The following is a 25,401-nucleotide window of genomic DNA, read 5'->3' as shown; positions in this document are numbered from 1 at the left end:
ATTTGTATTTAACTCCGAAGCAATTTCTGTGTTTCATCGTCAATAAGAAGGTCCAAGGGATACAGTTAACATGGAGTGAAGCATCGGAATCTATAACTAGTGTCACAGGGACGGATCAAAACATAGACAGTGAGATGAGTCAGTATTCTTGTACTTTAGTCGGCATTGTGCTTTTTGTATTTAATTCCGATGCAATTTCTGTGTTTCATCGTTACTAAGAAGGTCAGTGGGATACAGTAATCCTGAAGTTAAGCATCGGAATCTATAACTAGTGTCACAGGAATGGTGCATATCATTGTCAGTAAGAAGAGTTTGTCTTCTTGTAGTTAAGTCGGCATTGTGACTTTTCTATTTAATTCCGATGCAATTTCTGTGTTTCATCGTCAATATGAAGGTCAGAGGGATACAGTAAACATGAAGTGAAGCATCGGAATCTATAACTAGTGTCACAGGAACGGTTCAAAACATAGACAGTTGGAAGAGTCAGTCTTCTTGTACTTCAGTCGGCATTGTGCCTTTTGTATTTAATTCCGATGAAGTTTCTTTGTTTCATTGTCAATAAGAAGGTCCAAGGGATACAGTAAACCAGAAATGAACCATCGGAATCTATAACTAGTGTCACAGGAATCGTTCAAAGCATAGACAGTGGGAGAAGTCAATCTACATGTACTTAAGTCGGCATTGTGCCTTTTATATTTAATTCCGATGCAATTTCTGTGTTTCATCGTCAATAAGAAGGTCAGAGGGATACAGTAAACCTGAAGTGAAGCATCGGAATCTATAACTAGTGTCACAGGAATGGTTCAAAACATAGTCAGTAAGAAGAGTCAGTCTTCTTGTACTTAAGTCGGCATTGTGCCTATTAAATTTAATTCCGATGCAATTAGTGTGTTTCATCGTCAATAAGAAGGTCCAAGTGATACAGTATGCCAGAAGTGAAGCATCGGAATCTATAACTAGTGTCTCAGGAATGGTTCAAATCATAGACAGTAGGAAGAGTCAGTCTTCTTGTACTTAAGTCGGTATTGTGCCTTTTCTATTTAGTTCCGATGCAATATCTGTGTTTCATCGTCAATAAGAAGGTCAGATGGATACAGTATACCTGAAGTGAAGCATCAGAATCTATAGCTAGTGTCACAGGAATGGTTCAAAACATAGAGAGTTGGAAGATTCAGTCTTCTTGTACTTAATTCGGCATTGTGCCTTTTGTATTTCATTCCGATGCAATTTCTGTGTTTCATCGTCCATAAGAAGGTCCGAGGGATACAGTAAACCTCACGTGAAGCATCGGAATAAAAAACTAGTGTTGCAGGAATGGTTCAAAACATAGAGAGTAGGAAGAGTCAGTCTTCTTGTACATAAGCCGGCATTGTGCCTTTTCTATTTAATTCCGATGCGATTTCTGTGTCTCATCGTCAATAGGAATGTCCAAGGAATACAGTAAACCTCAAGAGAAGCATCGGAAACTATAACTAGTGTCACAGGATTTGTTCAAAACATAGTCAGTCTGAAGAGTCAGTCTTCTTGTACTTAAGCCGGCATTGTGCGTTTTCTATTTAATTACGATGCAATTTCTGTGTTTCATCGTCACAAGAAGGTCCAAGGGATACTGTAAACCAGAAGTGTAGCATCGGAGTCTATAATTAGTGTCACAGAATTGGTTCAAAACATAGACAGTAGAAAGAGTCCGTCTTCTTTTACTTAAGTCAGCATTGTGCTTTTGTATTTAATTCCGATGCAATTTCCGTGTTTCATCGTCAATAAGAAGGTCCAAGGTATACAGTAAACCTGGAGTGAAGCATCGGAATCTATAACTAGTGTCGCAGGATTGGTTCAAAGCATAGACAGTGAGATGAGTCAGTCTTCTTGTACTTAATTCGGCATTGTGCCTTTTGTATTTAATTCCGACGCAATTTCTGTGTTTCATCGTCAATAACAAGGTCAGAGGGATACAGTTATCCTGAAATGAAGCATCGGAATCTATGACTAGTGTCACAGGAATGGTGCAAAACATAGTCAGTAATAAGAGTCAGTCTTCTTGTACTTAAGTCGGTATTGTGCCTTTTGTATTTAATTCCGATGCAATTTCTTTGTTTCAACGTCAATAAGAAGGTCCAAGGGATACAGTAGACCTGGAGTGAAGCATCGGAATCTATAACTAGTGTCACAGGAATGGTTCAAAACATAGACAGTAGGAAGAGTCCGTCTTCTTTTACTTAAGTCGGCATTGTGCCTTTTTATATAATTCCGATGCAATATCTATGTTTCATCGCCAATAAGAAGATCCAAGGGATACAGTAAACTTTAAGGAAGCATCAGAATCTATAACTAGTGTCACAGGAGTGGTTCAAAACATAGAGAGTAGGAAGAGTCAGTCTTCTTGTACTTAAGTCGGCATTGCGCCTTTTCTATTTCATTCCGATGCGGTTTCTGTGTCTCTTCGTCAATAGGAATTTCCAAGGGATACAGTAAACCTGAAGTGAAGCATCGGAATCTATAACTAGTGGCACAGGAATTGTTCAAAATATAGTCAGTCTGAAGAGTCAGTCTTCTTGTACTTAAGTCGGCAATGTGACTTTTCAATTTAATTACGATGTAATTCCTGTGTTTCATCGTCAGTAGGAAGGTCCAAGGGATACTGTAAACCTGGAGTGAAGCATCGGAACCCATAACTAGTGTCACAGGAATGGTTCAAAACATAGACAGTAAGAAGAGTCAGTCTTCTTCTACTTAAGTCGGCGTTGTGCCTTTTGTATTTAATTCCGATGCAATATCTGTTCTTTATCGTCAATAAGAAGGTCAGAGGGATATAGCAAACCTGAAGTGAAGCATCGGAATCTATAACTAGTGTCACAGGAATGGTTCAAATCATAGTCAGTAAGAAGAGTCAGTCTTCTTGTACTTAAGTCGGCATTGTGCTTTTGTATTTAATTCCGATGCAATTTCTAGGTTTCATCGTCAATAGGAAGGTCCAAGGTATACAGTAAACCTGGAATGAAGCATCGGAATCGATAACTTGTGTCACAGGAATGGTTCAAAACATAGACAGTAAGATGAGTCAGTCTTCTTGTACTTAAGTCGGCATTGTGCTGTTGTATTTAATTCCGATGCAATTTCTGTGTTTCATCGTCAATAAGAAGGTCCAAGGTATACAGTAAACCTGGAGTGAAGCACCGGAATCTATAACTAGTGCCACAGGAATGCTTCAATACATAGACAGTACGATGAGTCAGTCTTCGTGTACTTAATTCGGCATTGTGCCTTTTCTATTTAATACCGACGCAATTTCTGTGTTTCATCGTCAATAAGAACGTCAGAGGGATACAGTAAATCTGAAGTGAAGCATCGGAATCTATAACTAGTGTCACAGGAATGGTTCAAAACATAGACAGTAAGAAGAGTCAGTCTTCTTGTACTTAAGTCGGCATTGTGCCTTTTGTATTTAATTCCGATGTAATTTCTGTGTTGTATCGTCAATAAGAAGGTCAGAGGGATACAGTAAAACTGAAGTGAAGCATTGTAATCAGTAACTATTGTCACAGGAATGGTTCAAAACATAGTCAGTAAGAAGAATTAGTCTTCTTGTACTTCAGTAGGCATTGTGCCTTTTGTATTTAATTCCGATGCAATTTCTGTGTTTCATCGTCAATATGAAGGTCTAAGGGATACAGTAAACGTGGAGTGAAGCATCGGAATCTATAACTAGTGTCACAGGATTGTTTCAAAACATAGACAGTAAGAAGAGTCAGTCTTCTTGTACTTAAGTTGGCATTGTGCCTTTTGTATTTTATTCCGATGCAATTTCTGTGTTCCATCGTCATTAAGAAGGTCAGAGGGATACAGTAATCCTGAAGTTAAGCTTCAGATTCTATAACTAGTTTCACAGAAATGGTTCAAAACATAGTCAGTAAGAAGAGTCAGTCTTCTTGTAGTTAAGTCGGTATTGTGCCTTTTCTATTTAATTCCGATGCAATTTCTGTGATTCATCGTCAATAAGAAGGTCAGTGGGATACAGTAAACCTGAAATGAAGCGTCGGAATCTATAGCTGGCGTCACAGGAATGGTTCAAAACATAGAGAGTTGGTAGAGTCAGTCTACTTGTACATAAGTCGGCATTGTGCCTTTTGTATTTCATTCCGATGCAATTTCTGTGTTTCATCGTCCATAAGAAGGTCCGAGGGATACAGTAAACCTGAAGTGAAGCATCGGAATAAAAAACTAGTGTCACAGGAAAGGTTCAAAACATAAAGAGTGGGAAGAGTCAGTCTTTTTGTACTTACGTCGTCATTGTGCTTTTTCTGTTTAATTCCAATGCGATTTCTGTGTCTCATCGTCAATAGGAAGGTCTAAGGGACACAATAAACCTGAAGTGAAGCATCGGAATTTATAACTGGCGTCACAGGAATGGTTCAAAACATAGTCAGTAAGAAGAGTCAGTCTTCTTGTACGTAAGTCGGCATTGTGAATTTTGTATTTAATTCCGATACAATTTCTGTGTTTCATAGTCAATAAGAAGGTCTAAGGGATACAGTAAACCTGGAGTGAAGCATCGGAATCTATAACTAGTGTCACAGGGTTGGTTCAAATCATAGACAGTAGGAAGAGTCAGTCTTCTCGTACTTAAGTCATCATTGTGCATTTTCTATTTCATTCTGAAGCAATTTCTGTGTATCATCGTCAATAGGAAGGTCTAAGGGATACAATAAACCTGAAGTGAAGCATCGGAATTTATAACTGGCGTCACAGGAATGGTTCAAAACATAGTCAGTAAGAAGAGTCAGTCTTCTTGTACGTAAGTCGGCATTGTGAATTTTGTATTTAATTCCGATACAATTTCTGTGTTTCATAGTCAACAAGAAGGTCCAAGGGATACAGTAAACCTGGAGTGAAGCATCGGAATCTATAACTAGTGTCACAGGGTTGGTTCAAAACATAGACAGTTGGAAGGGTCAGTCTTCTTGTACTTATGTCGGCATTGAGCCTTTTGTAGTTAATTCCGATGCAATTTCTGTCTTTGATCGTCAATAAGAAGGTCCAAGAGATACAGTAAACCTGAAATGAACCATCGGAATCTATAACTAGTGTCACAGGAATGGTTCAAAACATAGACAGTAGGAAAAGTCAGTCTACATATACTTAAGTCGGCATTGTGCCTTTTGTATTTAATTCCGATGCAATTTCAGTGTTTCATCATCCATAAGAAGGTCTGAGGGAGACAGTAAACCTCAAGTGTAGCATCGGAATAAAAAACTAGGGTCACAGGAATGGTTCAAGCATAGAGAGTAGGAAGAGTCAGTCTTCTTGTACTTAAGTCGGCATTGTGCTGTTTCTATTTAATACCGATGCGATTTCTGTGCCTCATCGTCAATAAGAAGGTCCACGGGATACAGTAAACCTGAAGTGAAGAATCGGAATCTGTAACTAGTGTCACAGGAATGGTTCAAACATAGTCACTAAGAAGAGTCAGTCTTCTTGTTCTTAAGTCGGCATTGTGCCTTTTCTATTTAATTCCGATGCAATATCTGTGTTTCATCGTCAATAAGAAGGTCAGAGAGATACAGTAATCCTTGAGTGAAGCATCGGAATCTATAACTAGCGTCACAGGAATGGTTCAAAACATAGACAGTGAGATGAGTCATTCTTCTTGTACTTAAGTCGGCATTGTGCCTTTTGTATTTAATTCCGATGCAATTTCTGTGTTTCATCGTCACTAAGACGGTCAGTGGGATACAGTAAACCTGAAGTGAAGCATCGGAATCTATAACTAGTGTAACAGGAATGGTTCAAAACATAGTCAGTAAGAAGAGTCAGTCTTCTTGTACTTAAGTCAGCATTGTGCCATTTGTATTTAATTCCGATGCAATTTCTGTGTTTCATCGTCAATAAGAAGGTCCAAAGGATACAGGAAACATGAAATGTACCATGGGAATCTATTACTAGTGTCACAGGAATGGTTTAAAACATAGACATTAGGAAAAGTCAGTCTACACGTACTTAAGTCGGCATTGTGCCTTTTGTATTTAATTCCGATTCAACTTCTGTGTTTCATCGTCAATAAGAAGGTCAGAGGGATACAGTGAACGTCAGGTGAAGCATCGGAATCTATAACTAGTGTCACAGGAATGATTCAAAACATAGACAGTAAGAAGAGTCAGTCTTCTTGTAGTTAAGTCGGCATTGTGCCTTTTGTATTTGTTTCCGATGCAATTTCTGTGCTTCATCGTCAACAAGTAGGTCCAAGGGATACAGTAAATCTGAAGTGAAACATCGAAATCTACAACTAGTATCACAGGAATGGTTCAAAACATAGACAGTAAGCAGAGTCAGTCTTCTTGTACTTAAGTCGGCATTGTGCTTTTTTTATTCAATTCCGATGCAATTTCTGAGTTTAATCGTCAATAAGAAAGTCCAAGAGATACAGTAAACCTAGAGTGAAGCATCGGAGTCTATAACTAGTGTCACAGGAACGGTTCAAAACATAGTCAGTAAGAAGAGTCAGTCTTCTTGTACTTAAGTCGGCATTGTGCCTTTTGTATTTAATTCCGATGCAATTTCTATGTTTCATCGTCACTAAGACGGTCAGTGGGATACAGTAATCCTGAAGTTAAACATCGGAATCTATAACTAGTGTCACAGGAATGGTTCAAAACATGGTCAGTAAGAAGAGTCAGTCTTCTTGTAGTTAAGTCGGTATTGTGCCTTTTCTATTTAATTCCGATGCAATTTCTGTGTTTCATCGTCAATAAGAAGGTCAGCGGGATACAGTAAACCTGAAGTGAAGCATGGGAATCTATAAGTAGTGTCACAGGAATGGTTCAAAACATAGTCAGTAAGAAGAGTCCGTCTTCTTGTACTTAAGTCGGCATTGCGGTTTTGTATTTAATTCCGATGCAATTTCTGTGTTTCATCGTCAATAAGAAGGTCCAAGGTATACAGTAATCCTGGAGTGAAGCATCGGAATCTATAACTAGTGTCACAGGAATGGTTCAAACATAGACAGTTAGATGAGTCAGTCTTCTTGTACTTAAGTCGGCATTGTGCTTTTGTATTTAATTCCGATGCAATTTCTGTGTTTCATCGTCAATAAGAAGGTCCAAGGTATACAGTAAACCTTGAGTGAAGCATCAGAATCTATAACTAGTGTCACAGGAATGATTAAAAACATAGACAGTAAGAAGAGTCAGTCTTCTTGTATTTATGTCGGCATTGTGCCTTTTGTATTTAATTCCGATGCAGTTTCTGTGTTTTTTCGTCAATAAGAAGGTCAGAGGGATACAGTAAACCTGAAGTGAAGCATCGGAATCTATAACTAGTGTCACAGGAATGGTTCAAAACATAGTCAGTAAGAAGAGTCCGTCTTCTTGTACTTAAGTCGGCATTGTGCTTTTGTATTTAATTCCGATGCAATTTCTGTGTTTCATCGTCAATAAGAAGGTCCAAGGTATACAGTAATCCTGGAGTGAAGCATCGGAATCTATAACTAGTGTCACAGGAATGGTTCAAAACATAGACGGTCAGATGAGTCAGTCTTCTTGTACTTAAGTCGGCATTGTGCCTTTTGTATTTAATTCCGATGCAATTTCTGTGTTTCATCGTCAATAAGAAGGTCCAAGGGATACAGTAAACCTAAAGCGAAGCATCGAAATCTATAACTAGTATAAAAGAAATGGTTCAAAACATAGACAGTATGCAGAGTCAGTCTTCTTGTACTTAAGTCGGCATTGTGCCTTTTCTATTTAATTCCGATGCAATTTCTGTGTTTCATCGTCAATAAGAAGGACCAAGGGATACAGTAAACCTGGAGTGAAGCATCGGAATCTCTAACTAGTGCCACAGGAATTGTTCAAATCTTAGACAGTAAGAAGAGTCAGTCTTCTTGTACTTATGTCGGCAATGTGCCTTTTGTATTTAATTCCGAAGCAATTTCTGTGTTTTATCGTCAATAAGAAGGTTAGAGGGATACAGTAATCCTGAAGTGAAGCATCGGAATCTATAACTATTGTCACAGGGATGGTTCAAAACATAGTCAGTAAGAAGAGTCCGTCTTCTTGTACTTAAGTCGGCATTGTGCCTTTTGGATTTAATTCGGATGCAACATCTGTGTTTCATCGTCTATAAGTAGGTCCAAGGTATACAGTAAACCTGGAGTGAAGCATCGGAATCTATAACTAGTGTCACAGGACTGGTTCAAAACATAGACAGTAAGATGAGTCAGTCTTCTTGTAGTTAAGTCGGCATTGTGCCTTTTGTATTTATTTCCGATGCAATTTCTGTGCTTCATCGTCAATAAGAAGGTCCAAGGGATACAGCAAACCTGAAGTGAACCATCGAAATCTATAACTAGTATCACAGGAATGGTTCAAAACATAGACAGTAAGCAGAGTCAGTCTTCTTGTACTTAAGTCGGCATTGTGCTCTTTTTATTCAATTCCGATGCAATTTCTGAGTTTAATCGTCAATTAGAAGGTCCAAGGGATACAGTAAACCTAGAGTGAAGCATCGGAATCTATAACTAGTGTCACAGGAATGGTTCAAAGCATAGTCAGTAAGAAGAGTCAGTCTTCTTGTACTTAAGTCGGCATTGTGCCTTTTGTATTTAATTCCGATGCAATTTCTATGTTACATCGTCACTAAGATGGTCAGTGGGATACAGTAATCCTGAAGTTAAGCATCGGAATCTATAACTAGTGTCACAGGAATGGTTCAAAACATGGTCAGTAAGAAGTGTCAGTCTTCTTGTAGTTAATTCGGTATTGTGCCTTTTCTATTTAATTCCGATGCAATTTCTGTGTTTCATCGTCAATAAGAATGTCAGAGGGATACAGTAAACCTGAAGTGAAGCATCGGTTTCTATACTAGTGTCACAGGAATGGTTCAAAACATAGAGAGATGGAAGAGTCAGTCTTCTTGTAATTAAGTCGGCATTGTGCTTTATCTATTTAATTCCGATGCGATATCTGTGTCTCATCGTCAATAGGAAAGTCTAAGGGATGCAGTAAACCTGAAGTGAAGCATCGGAATTTATAACTAGTGTCACAGGAATGGTTCAAGACGTAGTCAGTATGAAGAGTCAGTCCTTTTGTACGTAAGTTTGCATTGTGAATTTTGTATTTAATTCCGATACAATTTCTGTGTTTCATCGTCAATAAGAACGTCCAAGGGATACAGTAAACGTGGAGTGATGCATCGGAATCTATAACTGGTGTCACAGGGATGTTTCAAAACATAGACAGTAAGATGAGTCAGTCTTATTGTACTTAAGTCGCCATTGTGCCTTTTGTATTTAATTCCGATGCATTTTCTGTGTTTCATCGACAGTAAGAAGGTGAGAGGGATGCAGTAATCCTGAAATTAAGTATCGGAATCTATGACTAGTGTCACAGGAATGGTTCAAAACATAGACAGTAGGAAGAGTCGGTCTTCTTGTACTTAAGTCGGCATTGTGCCTTTTGTATTTAATTCCGATGCAATTTCTGTGTTTCATCGTCAATAAGAAGGTCCAAGGGATACAGTAAACCTGAAGTGAAGCATCGGAATCTATAACTAGTGTCACAGGAATGGTTGAAAACATAGACAGTAAGAAGAGTCCGTCTTCTTGTACTTAAGTCATCATTGTGCATTTTCTATTTAATTCTGAAACAATTTCTGTGTTTCTACGTCAATAAGAAGGTCCAAGGGATACAGTAAACCTGGAGTGAAGCATCGGAATCCATAACTAGTGTCAGAGGGACGGTTCAAAACATAGACAGTAACATGAGTCAGTATTCTTGTACTTTAGTCGGCATTGTGCTTTTTGTATTTAATTCCGATGCAATTTCTATGTTTCATCGTCACTAAGAAGGTCAGTGGGATACAGTAATCCTGAAGTTAAGCATCGGAATCTAGAACTAGTGTCACAGGAATGGTTCAAAGCATAGTCAGTAAGAAGAGTCAGTATTCTTGTACTTAAGTCGGCATTGTGCCTATTGTATTTAATTCCGGTGCAATTAGTGTGTTTCTTCGTTAATAAGAAGGTCCAAGAGATACAGTATACCATAAGTGAAGCATCGGAATCTATAACTAGTGTCACAGGAATGGTTCAAAACATAGAGAGTGGGAAGATTCAGTCTTCTTGTAGTGAAGTCGGCATTGTGCCTTTGGTATTTCATTCCGATGCAATTTCTGTGTTTCACCGTCCATAAGAAGGTCCGAGGGATACAGTAAACCTCAAGTGATGCATCGGAATAAAGAACTAGTGTCACAGGAATGGTTCAAATCATAGAGAGTAGGATGAGTCAGTCTTCTTGTACATAAGTCGGCATTGTGCTTTTTCTATTTAATTCCAATAAGATTTCTGTGTCTCATCGTCACTAAGAAAGTCAGTGGGATACAGTAAACCTGAAGTGAAGCATCGGAATCTATAACTAGTGTCACAGGAATGGTTCAAATCATAGACAGTAAGAAGAGTCAGTCTTCTTGTACTTAAGTCAACATTGTGCATTTACTATTTAATTCTGAAGCAATTTCTGTGTTTCATCGTCAATAAGAAGGTCCAAGGGATACCGTAAACCTGGAGTGAAGCATCGGAATCTATAACTAGTGTCACAGGGATGGTTCAAATCATAGACAGTAAGAAGAGTCAGTCCTCTTGTACTTAAGTCGGCATTGTGCCTTTTGTATGTAATTCCGATGCATTTTCTGTGTTTCATCGTCAATAAGAAGGTCAGAGGGATACAGTAATCCTGAAGTTAAGTATCGGAATCCTTGACTAGTGTCACAGGAATGGTTCAAAACATAGACAGTAGGAAGAGTTAGTCCTCTTGTACTTATCTCGGCATTGTGCCTTTTGTATTTAATTCCGATGCAATTTCTGTGTTTCATCGTCAATAAGAAGGTCCAAGGGATACAGTAAACCTGAAGTGAAGCATCGGAATCTATAACTAGTGTCACAGGAATGGTTCAAAACATAGACAGTAAGAGGAGTCCGCCTCTTGTACTTAAGTCATCATTGTGCATTTTCTATTTAATTCTGAAGCAATTTCTGTGTTTCATCGTCAATAAGAAGGTCCAAGGGATACTGTAAACTTGGAGTGAAGCATCGGAATCTATAATTAGTGTCAATGGAATGGTGCAATACATAGTCAGTAAGAAGAGACATTCTTCTTGTACTTAAGTCGGCATTGTGCCTTTTTATTAAATCCCGATGCAATTTCTGTGTTTCATCGTCAATAAGAAGGTCCAAGGGATACAGTAAAACTGAAGTGAAGCATCGGAATCTATAACTAGTGTCACAGGAATGGTTCAAACATAGTCAGTAAGAAGAGTCAGTCTTCTTGTACTTATGTCGGCATTGTGCCTTTTGTATTTAATTCTGATGCATTTTCTGTGTTTCATCGTCAATAAGAAGGTCAGAGGGATACAGTAATCCTGAAGTTAAGTATCGGAATCTTTAACTAGTGTCACAGGAATGGTTCAAAACATAGACAGTAGGAAGAGTCAGTCTTCTTGTACTTAAGTCGGCATTGTTCCTTTTCTATTTAATTCCGATGCAATTTCTTTGTTTCATCGTCAATAAGAAGGTCCAAGGGATACTGTAAACCTGGAGTGAAGCATCGGAATCTATAACTAGTGTCACAGGGATGGTTCAAATCATAGACAGTAAGAAGAGTCTGTCTTCTTGTACTTAAGTCGGCATTGTGCCTTTTGTATATAATTCCGATGCATTTTCTGTGTTTCATCGTCAATAAGAAGGTCAGAGGGATACAGTAATCCTGAAGTTAAGTATCGGAATCTATGACTAGTGTCACAGGAATGGTTCAAAACATAGACAGTAGGAAGAGTAAGTCTTCTTGTACTTAACTCGGCATTGTGCCTTTTGTATTTAATTCCGATGCAATTTCTGTATTTTATCGACAATAAGAAGGTCCAAGGGATACAGTAAACCTGAAGTGAAGCATCGGAATCTATAACTAGTGTCACAGGAATGGTTCAAAACATAGACAGTAAGAAGAGTCCGCCTCTTGTACTTAAGTCATCATTATGCATTTTGTATTTAATTCTGAAGCAATTTCTGTGTTTCATCGTCAATAAGAAGGTCCAAGGGATACTGTAAACCTGGAGTGAAGCATCGGAATCTATAACTAGTTTCACAGGAATGGTTCAAAGCACAGACAGTAAGAAGAGTCAGACTTCTTTTACTTAAGTCGGCATTGTGCCTTTTGTATTTAATTCCGATGCAATTTCTGTGTTTCATCGTCAATAAGAAGGTCCAAGGGATACAGTAAACCTGGAGTGAAGCATCAGAGTCTATAACTAGTGTCACAGGAATGGTTCTGAACATAGACAGTAAGAAGAGTCAGTCTTCTTGTACTTAATTCGGCATTGTGTCTTTTGTATTTATTTCCGATGCAATTTCTGTGAATCATCGTCAATAAGATGGTCAGAGGGATACAGTAAACATGATGTGAAGCATCGTAAGCTATAACTAGTGTCACAGGAATGGTTCAAAACATAGTCAGTAAGAAGAGTCAGTCTTCTTGTACTTAAGTCGGTATTGTGCCTTTTGTACTTAATTCCGATGCAATTTCTGTGTTTCTACGTCAATAAGAAGGTCCAAGGGATACAGTAAACCTGGAGTGAAGCATCGGAAACTATAACTAGTGTCAGAGGGACGGTTCAAAACATAGACAGTAAGATGAGTTAGTATTCTTGTACTTTAGTCGGCATTGTGCTTTTTGTATTTAATTCCGATGCAATTTCTGTGTTTCATCGTCACTAAGAAGGTGCAAGGGATACAGTAAACCTGAAGTGTAGCATCGGAATCTATGACTAGTGTCACACGAATGGTTCAAAACGTAGACAGTTGGAAGGGTCAGTCTTCTTGTACTTAAGTCGGCATTGTGCCATTTCTATTTAATTCCGATGCAATTTCTGTGTTTGATCGTCAATAAGAAGGGCCAAGAGATACAGTAAACCTGAAATGAACCATCGGAATCTATAACTAGTGTCACAGGAATGGTTCAAAACATAGACAGTAGTAAAAGTCAGTCTACATATACTTAAGTCGGCATTGTGCCTTTTGTATTTAATTCCGATGCAACTTCTGTGTTTCATCGTCAATAAGAAGGTCCAGGGATACAGTAAACCTGAAGTGAAGCATCGGAATCTATAACTAGTGTCACAGGAATGGCCCAAATCATAGAGAGTTGGAAGATTCAATCTTCTTGTACTTAAGTCGGCATTGTGCCTTTTGTATTTCATTCTGATGCAATTTCTGTGTTTCATCGTCAATAAGAAAGTCAGAGGGATACAGTAAACCTGAAGTGAAGCATCGGAATCTATAACTAGTGTCACAGGAATGGTTCAAAACATAGTCAGTAAGAAGAGTCAGAGTTCTTGTACTTAAGTCGGCTTTGTGCCTTTTGTATTTAATTCCGATGCAATTTATGTGTTTCATCGTCAATAAGAAGGTCCAAGGGATACAGTAAACCTGAAGTGAAGCATCGGAATCTATAACTAGTGTCACAGGAATGGTTCAAAACATAGACAGTAAGAAGAGTCCGTCTTCTTGTACTTAAGTCATCATTGTGCATTTTCTACTTAATTCTGAAGCAATTTCTGTGTTTCATCGTCAATAAGAAGGTCCAAGGGATACTGTAAACCTGGAGTGAAGCATCGGAATCTATAACTAGTGTCACAGGGATGGTTCAAAACATAGACAATAAGAAGAGTCAGTCTTCTTGTACTAAAGTCGGCATTGTGCCTTTTGTATTTAATTCCGATGCATTTTATGTGTTTCATCGTCAATAAGAAGGTCAGAGGGATACAGTAATCCTGAAGTTAAGTATCGGAATCTATGACTAGTGTCACAGGAATGGTTCAAAACATAGACAGTAGGAAGAGTCAGTCTTCTTGTACTTAAGTTGGCATTGTGCCTTTTTTATTTAATTCCGATGCAATTAATGTGTTTCATCGTCAATAAGAAGGTCCAAGGGATACAGTAAACCTGAAGTGAAGCATCGGAATCTATAACTAGTGTCACAGGAATGGTTCAAAACATAGACAGTAAGAAGAGTCCGTCTTCTTGTACTTAAGTCATCATTGTGCATTTTCTATTTAATTCTGAAGCAATTTCTGTGTTTCATCGTCAATAAGAAGGTCCAAGGGATACTGTAAACCTGGAGTGAAGCATCGGAATCTATAACTAGTTTCACAGGAATGGTTCAAAAAACAGACAGTAAGACGAGTCAGACTTCTTTTACTTAAGTCGGCATTGTGCCTTTTGTATTTAATTCCGATGCAATTTCTGTGTTTCATCGTCAATAAGAAGGTCCAAGGGATACAGGAAACCTGGAGTGAAGCATCAGAGTCTATAACTAGTGTCACAGGAATGGTTCTAAACATAGACAGTAAGAGGAGTCAGTCTTCTTGTACTTAATTCGGCATTGTGTCTTTTGTATTTATTTCCGATGCAATATCTGTGATTCATCGTCAATAAGAAGGTCAGAGGGATACAGTAAACATGATGTGAAGCATCGTAATCTATAACTAGTGTCACAGGAATGGTTCAAAAAATATTCAGTAAGAAGAGTCAGTCTTCTTGTACTTAAGTCGGTATTGTGCCTTTTGTATTTATTTCCGATGCAATTTCTGTGATTCATCGTCAACAAGCAGGTCCAAGGGATACAGTAAACCTGAAGTGAAGCATCGGAATCTATAACTAGTGTCACAGGAATGGTTGAAAACATAGACAGTAAGAAGAGTCCGTCTTCTTGTACTTAAGTCATCATTGTGCATTTTCTATTTAATTCTGAAACAATTTCTGTGTTTCTACGTCAATAAGAAGGTCCAAGGGATACAGTAAACCTGGAGTGAAGCATCGGAATCCATAACTAGTGTCAGAGGGACGGTTCAAAACATAGACAGTAACATGAGTCAGTATTCTTGTACTTTAGTCGGCATTGTGCTTTTTGTATTTAATTCCGATGCAATTTCTGTGTTTCATCGTCACTAAGAAGGTCAGTGGGATACAGTAATCCTGAAGTTAAGCATCGGAATCTAGAACTAGTGTCACAGGAATGGTTCAAAGCATAGTCAGTAAGAAGAGTCAGTATTCTTGTACTTAAGTCGGCATTGTGCCTATTGTATTTAATTCCGGTGCAATTAGTGTGTTTCTTCGTTAATAAGAAGGTCCAAGAGATACAGTATACCATAAGTGAAGCATCGGAATCTATAACTAGTGTCACAGGAATGGTTCAAAACATAGAGAGTGGGAAGATTCAGTGTTCTTGTAGTGAAGTCGGCATTGTGCCTTTGGTATTTCATTCCGATGCAATTTCTGTGCTTCACCGTCCATAAGAAGGTCCGAGGGATACAGTAAACCTCAAGTGATGCATCGGAATAAAGAACTAGTGTCACAGGAATGGTTCAAATCATAGAGAGTAGGATGAGTCAGTCTTCTTGTACATAAGTCGGCATTGTGCTTTTTCTATTTAATTCCAATAAGATTTCTGTGTCTCATCGTCACTAAGAAAGTCAGTGGGATACAGTAAACCCGAAGTGAAGCATCGGAATCTATAACTAGTGTCACAGGAATGGTTCAAATCATAGACAGTAAGAAGAGTCAGTCTTCTTGTACTTAAGTCAACATTGTGCATTTACTATTTAATTCTGAAGCAATTTCTGTGTTTCATCGTCAATAAGAAGGTCCAAGGGATACCGTAAACCTGGAGTGAAGCATCGGAATCTATAACTAGTGTCACAGGGATGGTTCAAATCATAGACAGTAAGAAGAGTCAGTCTTCTTGTACTTAAGTCGGCATTGTGCCTTTTGTATATAATTCCGATGCATTTTCTGTGTTTCATCGTCAATAAGAAGGTCGGAGGGATACAGTAATCCTGAAGTTAAGTATCGGAATCCTTGACTAGTGTCACAGGAATGGTTCAAAACATAGACAGTAGGAAGAGTTAGTCTTCTCGTACTTATCTCGGCATTGTGCCTTTTGTATTTAATTCCGATGCAATTTCTGTGTTTCATCGTCAATAAGAAGGTCCAAGGGATACAGTAAACCTGAAGTGAAGCATCGGAATCTATAACTAGTGTCACAGGAATGGTTCAAAACATAGACAGTAAGAGGAGTCCGCCTCTTGTACTTAAGTCATCATTGTGCATTTTCTATTTAATTCTGAAGCAATTTCTGTGTTTCATCGTCAATAAGAAGGTCCAAGGGATACTGTAAACTTGGAGTGAAGCATCGGAATCTATAATTAGTGTCAATGGAATGGTTCAAAACATAGTCAGTAAGAAGAGACATTCTTCTTGTACTTAAGTCGGCATTGTGCCTTTTTATTAAATCCCGATGCAATTTCTGTGTTTCATCGTCAATAAGAAGGTCCAAGGGATACAGTAAAACTGAAGTGAAGCATCGGAATCTATAACTAGTGTCACAGGAATGGTTCAAACATAGTCAGTAAGAAGAGTCAGTCTTCTTGTAGTTAAGTCGGCATTGTACCTTTTCTATTTAATTCCGATGCAATTTCTGTGTTTCATCGTCAATAAGAAGGTCAGAGGGATCCAGTAAACCTGAAGTGAAGCATTGGAATCCATAACTAGTGTCACAGGAATGGTTAAAATCATAGAGAGTTGTAAGATTCAGTTTTCTTGTACTTCAGTCTGCATTGTGGCTTTTGTATTTCATTCTGATGCAATTTCTGTGTTTCATCGTCCATAAGATGGTCCGAGGGAGACAGTAAACCTCAAGTGTAGCATCGGAATGAAAAACTAGTGTCACAAAAATGGTTCAAACATAGAGAGTAGGAAGAGTCAGTCTTCTTGTACTTAAGTCGGCATTGTGCTGTTTCTATTTAATACCGATGCGATTTCTGTATCTTATCGTCAATAAGAAGGTCCAAGGGATACAGTAAACCTGAAGTGAAGCATCGGAATCTATAACTAGTGTCACAGGAATGGTTCAAAACATAGTCAGTAAGAAGAGTCAGTGTTCTACTACTTAAGCCGGCATTGTGCCTATTGTATTTAATTCCGATGCAATTAGTGTCTTTAATCGTCAATAAGGAGGTCCAAGAAATACAGTATACCAGAAGTGATGCATCGGAATCTATAACTAGTGTCACAGGAATGGTTCAAAACATAGAGAGTGGGAAGATTCAGTCTTCTTGTACTTAAGTCGGCATTGTGCCTTTTGTATTTCATTCCGATGCAATTTCTGTGTTTCACCGTCCATAAGAAGGTCCCAGGGATACAGTAAACCTCACGTGAAGCATCGGAATAAAAAACTAGTGTCACAGGAATGGTTCAACACATAGAGAGTGGGAAGAGTCAGTCTTCTTGTACATAAGTCGGCATTGTGCTTTTTCTATTTAATTCCAATGCGATTTCTGTGTCTCATCGTCAATAGGAAGGTCTAAGGGATACAGTAAACCTGAAGTGAAGCATCGGAATCTATAACTAGTGTCACAGGAAATGTTCAAAACATAGGCAGTCTGAAGAGTCAGTCTTCTTGTACTTAAGTCGGAATTGTGCCTTTTCTATTGAATTATGATGCAATTTCTGTGTTATATCGTCAGCAAGCAGGTCCAAGGGATACAGTAAACCAGGAGTGAAGCATCGGAATCTATAACTAGTATCACAGGAATGGTTCAAAACATAGACAGTAAGAAGAGTCCGTCTTCTTGTACTTAAGTCGGCATTGTGCTTTTGTATATAATTCCGATGCAATTTCTGTGTTTCATCGTCAATAACAAGGTCTAAGGTATACAGTAAACCTGGAGTGAAGCATCGGAATCTATAACTAGTGTCACAGGAATGGTTCAAAGCATAGACAGTGAGATGAGTCAGCCTTCTTGTACTTAATTCGGCATTGTGCCGTTTGTATTTAATTCAGACGCTATTTCTGTGTTTCATTGTCAATAAGAACGTCAGAGGGATACAGTGAATCTGAAGTGAAGCATCGGAATCTATAACTAGTGTCACAGGAATGGTTCAAAACATAGACAGTAAGAAGAGTCAGTCTCCTTGTACTTAAGTCGGCATTGTGCCTTTGGTATTTAATTCCGATGTAATTTCTGTTTTTTATCGTCATTAAGAAGGTCAGAGGGACACAGTAAACCTGAAGTGAAGCATTGGAATCTATAACTAGTGTCACAATAATGGTTCAAAACATAGTCAGTAAGAGGAGCCAGTCATTTTGTACTTCAGTCGGCATGTGGCATTTGTATTTAATTCCGATGCAATTTCTGTGTTTCATCGTCAATATGAGGGTCTAAGGGATACAGTAAGTCTGGAGTGAAGCATCGGAATCTATAACTAGTGTCACAGGAATGGTTCAAAACATAGTTAGTAAGATGAGTCAGCCTTCTTGTACTTAAGTCGGCATTGTGCTTTTTCTATTTAATTCCGATGCGGTGTCTGTGTTTCTTCGTCATTAGGAGGGTCCAAGGTATACAGTAAACCTGAAGTGAAGTATCGGAATCGATAACTAGTGTCGCAGGAATGGTTCAAGACATAGACAGTAAGATGAGTCAGTCTTCTTGTACTTAAGTTGGCATTGTGCTATTGTATTTAATTCCGATACAATTTCTGTGTTTCATCGTCAATAAGAAGGTCCAAGGTATACAGTAAACCTGGAGTGAAGCATCGGAATCTATAACTAGTGTCACAGGAATGCTTCAATACGTAAACAGTAAGATAAGTCAGTCTTCCTTTACTTAATTCGGAATTGTGCCTTTTGTATTTCGTACCGACCCAATTTCTGTGTTTCGTCGTCAATAAGAACGTCAGAGGGATACAGTAAATCTGAAGTGAAGCATCGGAATCTATAACTAGTGTCACAGGAATGGTTCAAAACATAGCCAGTAAGAAGAGTCAGTCTTCTTGTACTTAAGTCGGCATTGTGCCTTTTGTATTTAATTCCGATGTAATTTCTGTGTTTCATCGTCAATAAGAAGGTCAGTGGGATACAGTAAAAATGAAGTGGAGCATCGGAATCTATAACTAGCGTCACAGGAATGATTCAAAGCATAGAGAGTTGGAAGAGTCAGTATTCTTGTACTTAAGTCGGCATTGTGCCTTTTGTATTTAATTCCGATGCAATTTCTGTGTTTCATCGACAATAAGAAGGTCAGTGGGATACAGTAAACATGAAGTGAAGCATCTGAATCTACAACTAGCGTCACAGGAATGGTTCAAAGCATAGAGAGTTGGAAGAGTCAGTATTCTTGTACTTAAGTCGGCATTGTGCCTTTTGTATTTAATTGCGATGCAATTTCTGTGTTTCATCGTCAATAAGAAGGTCCAAGGGATACAGTAAACCTGAAATGAACCATCGGAATCTATGACTAGTGTCACAGGAATGGTTCAAAACATAGACAGTAGGAAAAGTCAATCTACACGTACTTAAGTCGGCATTGTGCCTTTTGTATTTAATTCCGATGCAATTTCTGTGTTTCATCGTCAATAAGAAGGTCAGAGGGATACAGTAAACCTGAAGTGAAGCATCGGAATCTATAACTTGTGTCACAGGAATGGTTCAAAGCATAGTCAGTAAGAAGAGTCAGTCTTCTTGTACTTAAGTCGGCATTGTGCCTTTTGTATTTAATTCCGATGCAATTTGTGTGTTTCATCGTCAATACGAAGGTCCAAGGGATACAGTAAACCTGAAGTGAAGCATCGGAATCGATAACTAGTGTCGCAGGAATGGTACAAGACATAGACAGTAAGATGAGTCAGTCTTCTTGTACTTAAGTTGGGATTGTGCTATTGTATTTAATTCCGATACAATTTCTGTGTTTCATCGTCAATAAGAAGGTCCAAGGTATACAGTAACCCTGAACTGAAGCATCGGAATCTATAACTAGTGTCACAGGAATGCTTCAATACATAGACAGTAAGATGAGTCAGTCTTGTTTTACTTAATTCGGAATTGTGCCTTTTGTATTTCATACCGACCCAATTTCTGTGTTTCATCGTCAATAAGAACGTCAGAGGGATACAGTAAATCTGAAGTGAAGCGTCGGAATCTATAACTAGTGTCACAGGATTGGTTCAAAACATAGACAGTAAGAAGAGTCAGTCTTCTTGTACTTAAGTCGGCATTGTGCCTTTTGTATTTAATTCCGATGTAATTTCTGTGTTTCATCGTCAATAAGAGGGTCAGTGGGATACAGTAAAAATGAAGTGGAGCATCGGAATCTATAACTAGCGTCACAGGAATGATTCAAAGCATAGAGAGTTGGAAGAGTCAGTATTCTTGTACTTAAGTCGGCATTGTGCCTTTTGTATTTAATTCCGATGAAATTTCTGTGTTTCATCGTCAATAAGAAGGTCAGTGGGATACAGTAAACATGAAGTGAAGCATCTGAATCTATAACTAGCGTCACAGGAATGGTTCAAAGCATAGAGAGTTGGAAGAGTCAGTATTCTTGTACTTAAGTCGGCATTGTGCCTTTTGTATTTAATTCCGATGCAATTTCTGTGTTTCATCGTCAATAAGAAGGTCCAAGGGATACAGTAAACCTGAAATGAACCATCGGAATCTATGACTAGTGTCACAGGAATGGTTCAAAACATAGACAGTAGGAAAAGTCAATCTACACCTACTAAAGTCGGCATTGTGCCTTTTGTATTTAATTCCGATGCAACTTCTGTGTTTCATCGTCAATAAGAAGGTCAGAGGGATACAGTAAACCTGAAATGAACCATCGGAACCTATAACTAGGGTCACAGGAATGGTTCAAAACATAGACATTAGGAAGAGTCAGTCTTCTTGTTCTTAAGTCGGTATTGTGCCTTTTCTATTTAATTCCGATGCAATTTCTGTGTTTCATTGCCAATACGAAGGTCAGAGGGATACAGTAACCTTGAACTGAAGGATCGGAATCTATAACTAGTGTCACAGGAATGGTTCAAAACATAGAGAGTTGGAAGAGTCAGTCTACTTGTTCATAAGTCGGCATTGTGCCTTTTGTATTTCATTCCGATGCAATTTCTGTGTTTCATCGTTCATAAGAAGGTCCGAGGGATGCAGTAAACCTCAATTGAAGCATCGGAATAAAAAACTCGTGTCACAGGAAAGGTTCAAAACATAGAGAGTGGGACGAGTCAGTCTTCTTGTACTTAAGTCGGCATTGTGCGTTTTCTATTTAATTCCGATGCGATTTCTGGGTCTCATCGTCAATAGGGAGATCCAAGGGATACAGTAAACCTGAAGTGAAGCATCGGAATAAAAAACTAGTGTCACAGGAAAGGTTCAAAACAAGAGAGTAGGAAGAGTCAGTCTTCTTGTACTTAAGTCGGCATTGTGCTTTTTCTATTCAATTCCGATGCGATTTCTGTGTCTCATCGTCAATAGGAAGGTCTAAGGGACACAGTAAAACTGAAGTGAAGCATCGGAATTTATAACTAGAGTCACAGGAATGGTTCAAAACATAGTCAGTAAGAAGAGTCAGTCTTCTTGTACGTAAGTCGGCATTGTGAATTTTGTATTTAATTCCGATACAATTTCTGTGTTTCATCGTCAATAAGAAGGTCCAAGGGATACAGTAAACGTGGAGTGAAGCATCGGAATCTATAACTAGTGTCACAGGGTTGGTTCAAAACGTAGACAGTAAGAAGAGTCACTCTTCTTGTACTTAAGTCGGCATTGTGCCTTTTGTATTTAATTCCCATGCAATTTCTGTGTTTCTATCGTCAATAAGAAGGTCAGAGGGATACAGTAATCCTGAAGTTAAACATCGGAATCTATGACTAGTGTCACAGGAATGGTTCAAAACATAGACAGTAGTAAGAGTCAGTCTTCTTGTACATAAGTCATCATTGTGCATTTTCTATTTGATTCTGAAGCAATTTCTGTGTTTCATCGTCAATAAGAAGGTCCAAGATATACAGTAAACATGGAGTGAAGCATCGGAATCTATAACTAGTTTCACAGGAATGGTTCATAACACAGACAGTAAGAAGAATCAGACTTCTTTTATTTAAGTCGGCATTGTGCCTTTTGTATTTAATTCCGATGCAATTTCTGTGTTTCATCGTCAATAAGAAGGTCAGAGGGATACAGTAAACATGATGTGCAGCATCATAATCTATAACTAGTGTCACAGGAATGGTTCAAAGCATAGTCAGTAAGAAGAGTCAGTCTTCTTGCACTTAAGTCGGTATTGTGCCTTTTGTATTTAATTCCGATGCAATTTCTGTGTTTCATTGTCAATAAGAAGGACCAAGGGATACAGTAAACCTGGAGTGAAGCATCGGAATCTATAACTAGTGTCAGAGGGACGGTTTAAAACATAGACAGTAACATGAGTCAGTATTCTTGTACTTTAGTCGGCATTGTGCTTTTTGTATTTAATTCGGATGCAATTTCTCTGTTTCATCGTCACTAAGAAGGTCAGTAGGATACAGTAATCCTGAAGTTAAGCATCGGAATCTATAACTAGTGTCAAAGGAATCTTTCAAAACATAGTCTGTGAGAAGAGTCAGTCTTCTTGTAGTTAAGTCGGCATTGTTCCTTTTCTATGTAATTCCGATGCAATTTCTGTGTTACATCGTCAATAATAAGGTCAGAGGGATACAGTAAACCTGAAGTGAAGCATCGGAATCTATAACTAGTGTCACAGGAATGGTTCAAACCATAGACAGTAGGAAGAGTCAGCCTTCCTGTACTTAAGTCGGCATTGTGCTTTATCTATTTAATTCCGATGCGATTTCTGTGTCTCATCGTCAATACGAAGGTCAGAGGGATACAGTTATCCTGAAGCTAAGTATCGGAATCTATGACTAGTGTCACAGGAATGGTTCAAAACATAGACAGTAGGAAGAATCAGTTTTCTTGTACTTAAGTCGGCACTGTGCCATTTGTATTTCATTCCGATGCAATTTCTGTGTTTCATCGTCAATAAGAAGCTGCAAGGGATACAGTAAACCTGAAGTGAAGCATCGGAATCTATAACTAGTGTCACAGGAATTGTTCAAAATATAGTCAGTAAGAAGAGTCATCCTTCTTCTACTTAAGTCATCATTGTGCATTTTCTATTTAATTCTGAAGACATTTCTGTGCTTCATCGTCAATAAGAAGGTCCAAGGGATACAGTAAACCTGGAGTGCAGCATCGGAATCTATAACTAGTTTCACAAAAATGGTTCAAAGCACAGGCAGTAAGAAGAGTCAGACTTCTTTTAGTTAAGTCGGCATTGTGCCTTTTGTATTTAATTCCGATGCAATTTCTGTGTTTCATCGTCAATAAGAAGGTCCAAGGGATACAGTAAACCTCAAGTGAAGCATCGGAATAAAAAACTAGTGTCACAGGGACGGTTCAAAACATAGACAGTAAGAAGAGTCAGTCTCCTTGTACTTAAGTCTACATTGTGCCTTTTGTATTTAATTCCGATGCAATTTCTGTGTTTCATTGTCAATAAGAAGGTCCAAGGGTTACAGTAAACCTGAAGCGAAGCATCGAAATCTATAACTAGTATCACAGAAATGGTTCAAACATAGACAGTATGCAGAGATAGTCTTCTTGTACTTAAGACGGCATTGTGCCTTTTCTATTTAATTCCGATGCAATTTCTGTGTTTCATCGTCAATAAGAAGGACCAAGTGATACAGTAAACCTGGAGTGAAGCATCGGAATCTATAACTAGTGTCACAGGAATTGTTCAAAACATAGATAGTAAGAAGAGTCAGTCTTCTTGTACTTATGTCGGCATTGTGCCTTTTGTATTTAATTCCGAAGCAATTTCTGTGTTTTATCGTCAATAAGAAGGTCAGAGGGATACAGTAAACCTGAAGTGAAGCTTCGGAATCTATAACTAGTATCATAGGAATGGTTCAAAACATAGACAGTAGGAAAAGTCAGTCTACACTTACTTAAGCGGAATTGTGCCTTTTGTATTTAATTCCGGTGCAATATCTGAGTTTCATCGTCAATAAGAAGATCAGAGGGATACAGTAAACCTGAAGTGAAGCATCGGAATCTATAACTTGTGTCACAGGAATGGTTCAAAGCATAGTCAGTAAGAAGAGTCAGTCTTCTTGTACTTAAGTCGGCATTGTGCCATTTGTATTTAATTCCGATGCAATTTCTGTGTTTCATCGTCAATAAGAAGGTCCAAGGGATACAGTAAACCTGAAGTGAAGCATCGGAATCTATAACTAGGGTCACAGGAATGGTTCAAAACATAGACATTAGGAAGAGTCAGTCTTCTTATTCTTAAGTCGGTATTGTGCCTTTTCTATTTAATTCCGATGCAATTTCTGTGTTTCATTGTCAATACGGAGGTCAGAGGGATACAGTAACCCTGAAGTGAAGCATCGGAATCTATAACTAGTGTCACAGGAATGGTTCAAAACATAGAGAGTTGGAAGAGTCAGTCTACTTGTTCATAAGTCGGCATTGTGCCTTTTGTATTTCATTCCGATGCAATTTCTGTGTTTCATCGTCAATAAGAATGTCAGAGGGATACAGTAATCCTGAACTTAAGCATCGGAATCTATGACTAGTGTCACAGGAATGGTTCAAAACATAGTCAGTAAGAAGAGTCAGTCTTCTTGTACTTAAGTCGGCATTGTGCCATTTGTATTTCATTCCGATGCAATTCCTGTGTTTCATCGTTCATAAGAAGGTCCGAGGGATGCAGTAAACCTCAATTGAAGCATCGGAATAAAAACTAGTGTCACAGGAAAGGTTCAAAACATAGAGAGTGGGACGAGTCAGTCTTCTTGTACTTAAGTCGGCATTGTGCGTTTTCTATTTAATTCCGATGCGATTTCTGTGTCTCATCGTCAATAGGAAGGTCTAAGGGACACAGTAAAACTGAAGTGAAGCATCGGAATTTATAACTAGAGTCACAGGAATGGTTCAAAACATAGTCAGTAAGAAGAGTCAGTCTTCTTGTACGTAAGTCGGCATTGTGAATTTTGTATTTAATTCCGATACAATTTCTGTGTTTCATCGTCAATAAGAAGGTCCAAGGGATACAGTAAACGTGGAGTGAAGCATCGGAATCTATAACTAGTGTCACAGGGTTGGTTCAAAACGTAGACAGTAAGAAGAGTCACTCTTCTTGTACTTAAGTCGGCATTGTGCCTTTTGTATTTAATTCCCATGCAATTTCTGTGTTTCTATCGTCAATAAGAAGGTCAGAGGGATACAGTAATCCTGAAGTTAAACATCGGAATCTATGACTAGTGTCACAGGAATGGTTCAAAACATAGACAGTAGTAAGAGTCAGTCTTCTTGTACATAAGTCATCATTGTGCATTTTCTATTTGATTCTGAAGCAATTTCTGTGTTTCATCGTCAATAAGAAGGTCCAAGATATACAGTAAACATGGAGTGAAGCATCGGAATCTATAACTAGTTTCACAGGAATGGTTCATAACACAGACAGTAAGAAGAATCAGAC

Source organism: Schistocerca americana, chromosome X (genome assembly GCF_021461395.2).
Source record: "Schistocerca americana isolate TAMUIC-IGC-003095 chromosome X, iqSchAmer2.1, whole genome shotgun sequence".
In the NCBI taxonomy this organism is placed as follows: Eukaryota; Metazoa; Arthropoda; class Insecta; order Orthoptera; family Acrididae; genus Schistocerca; species Schistocerca americana.
Note: the sequence above shows the minus strand (reverse complement) of the source record.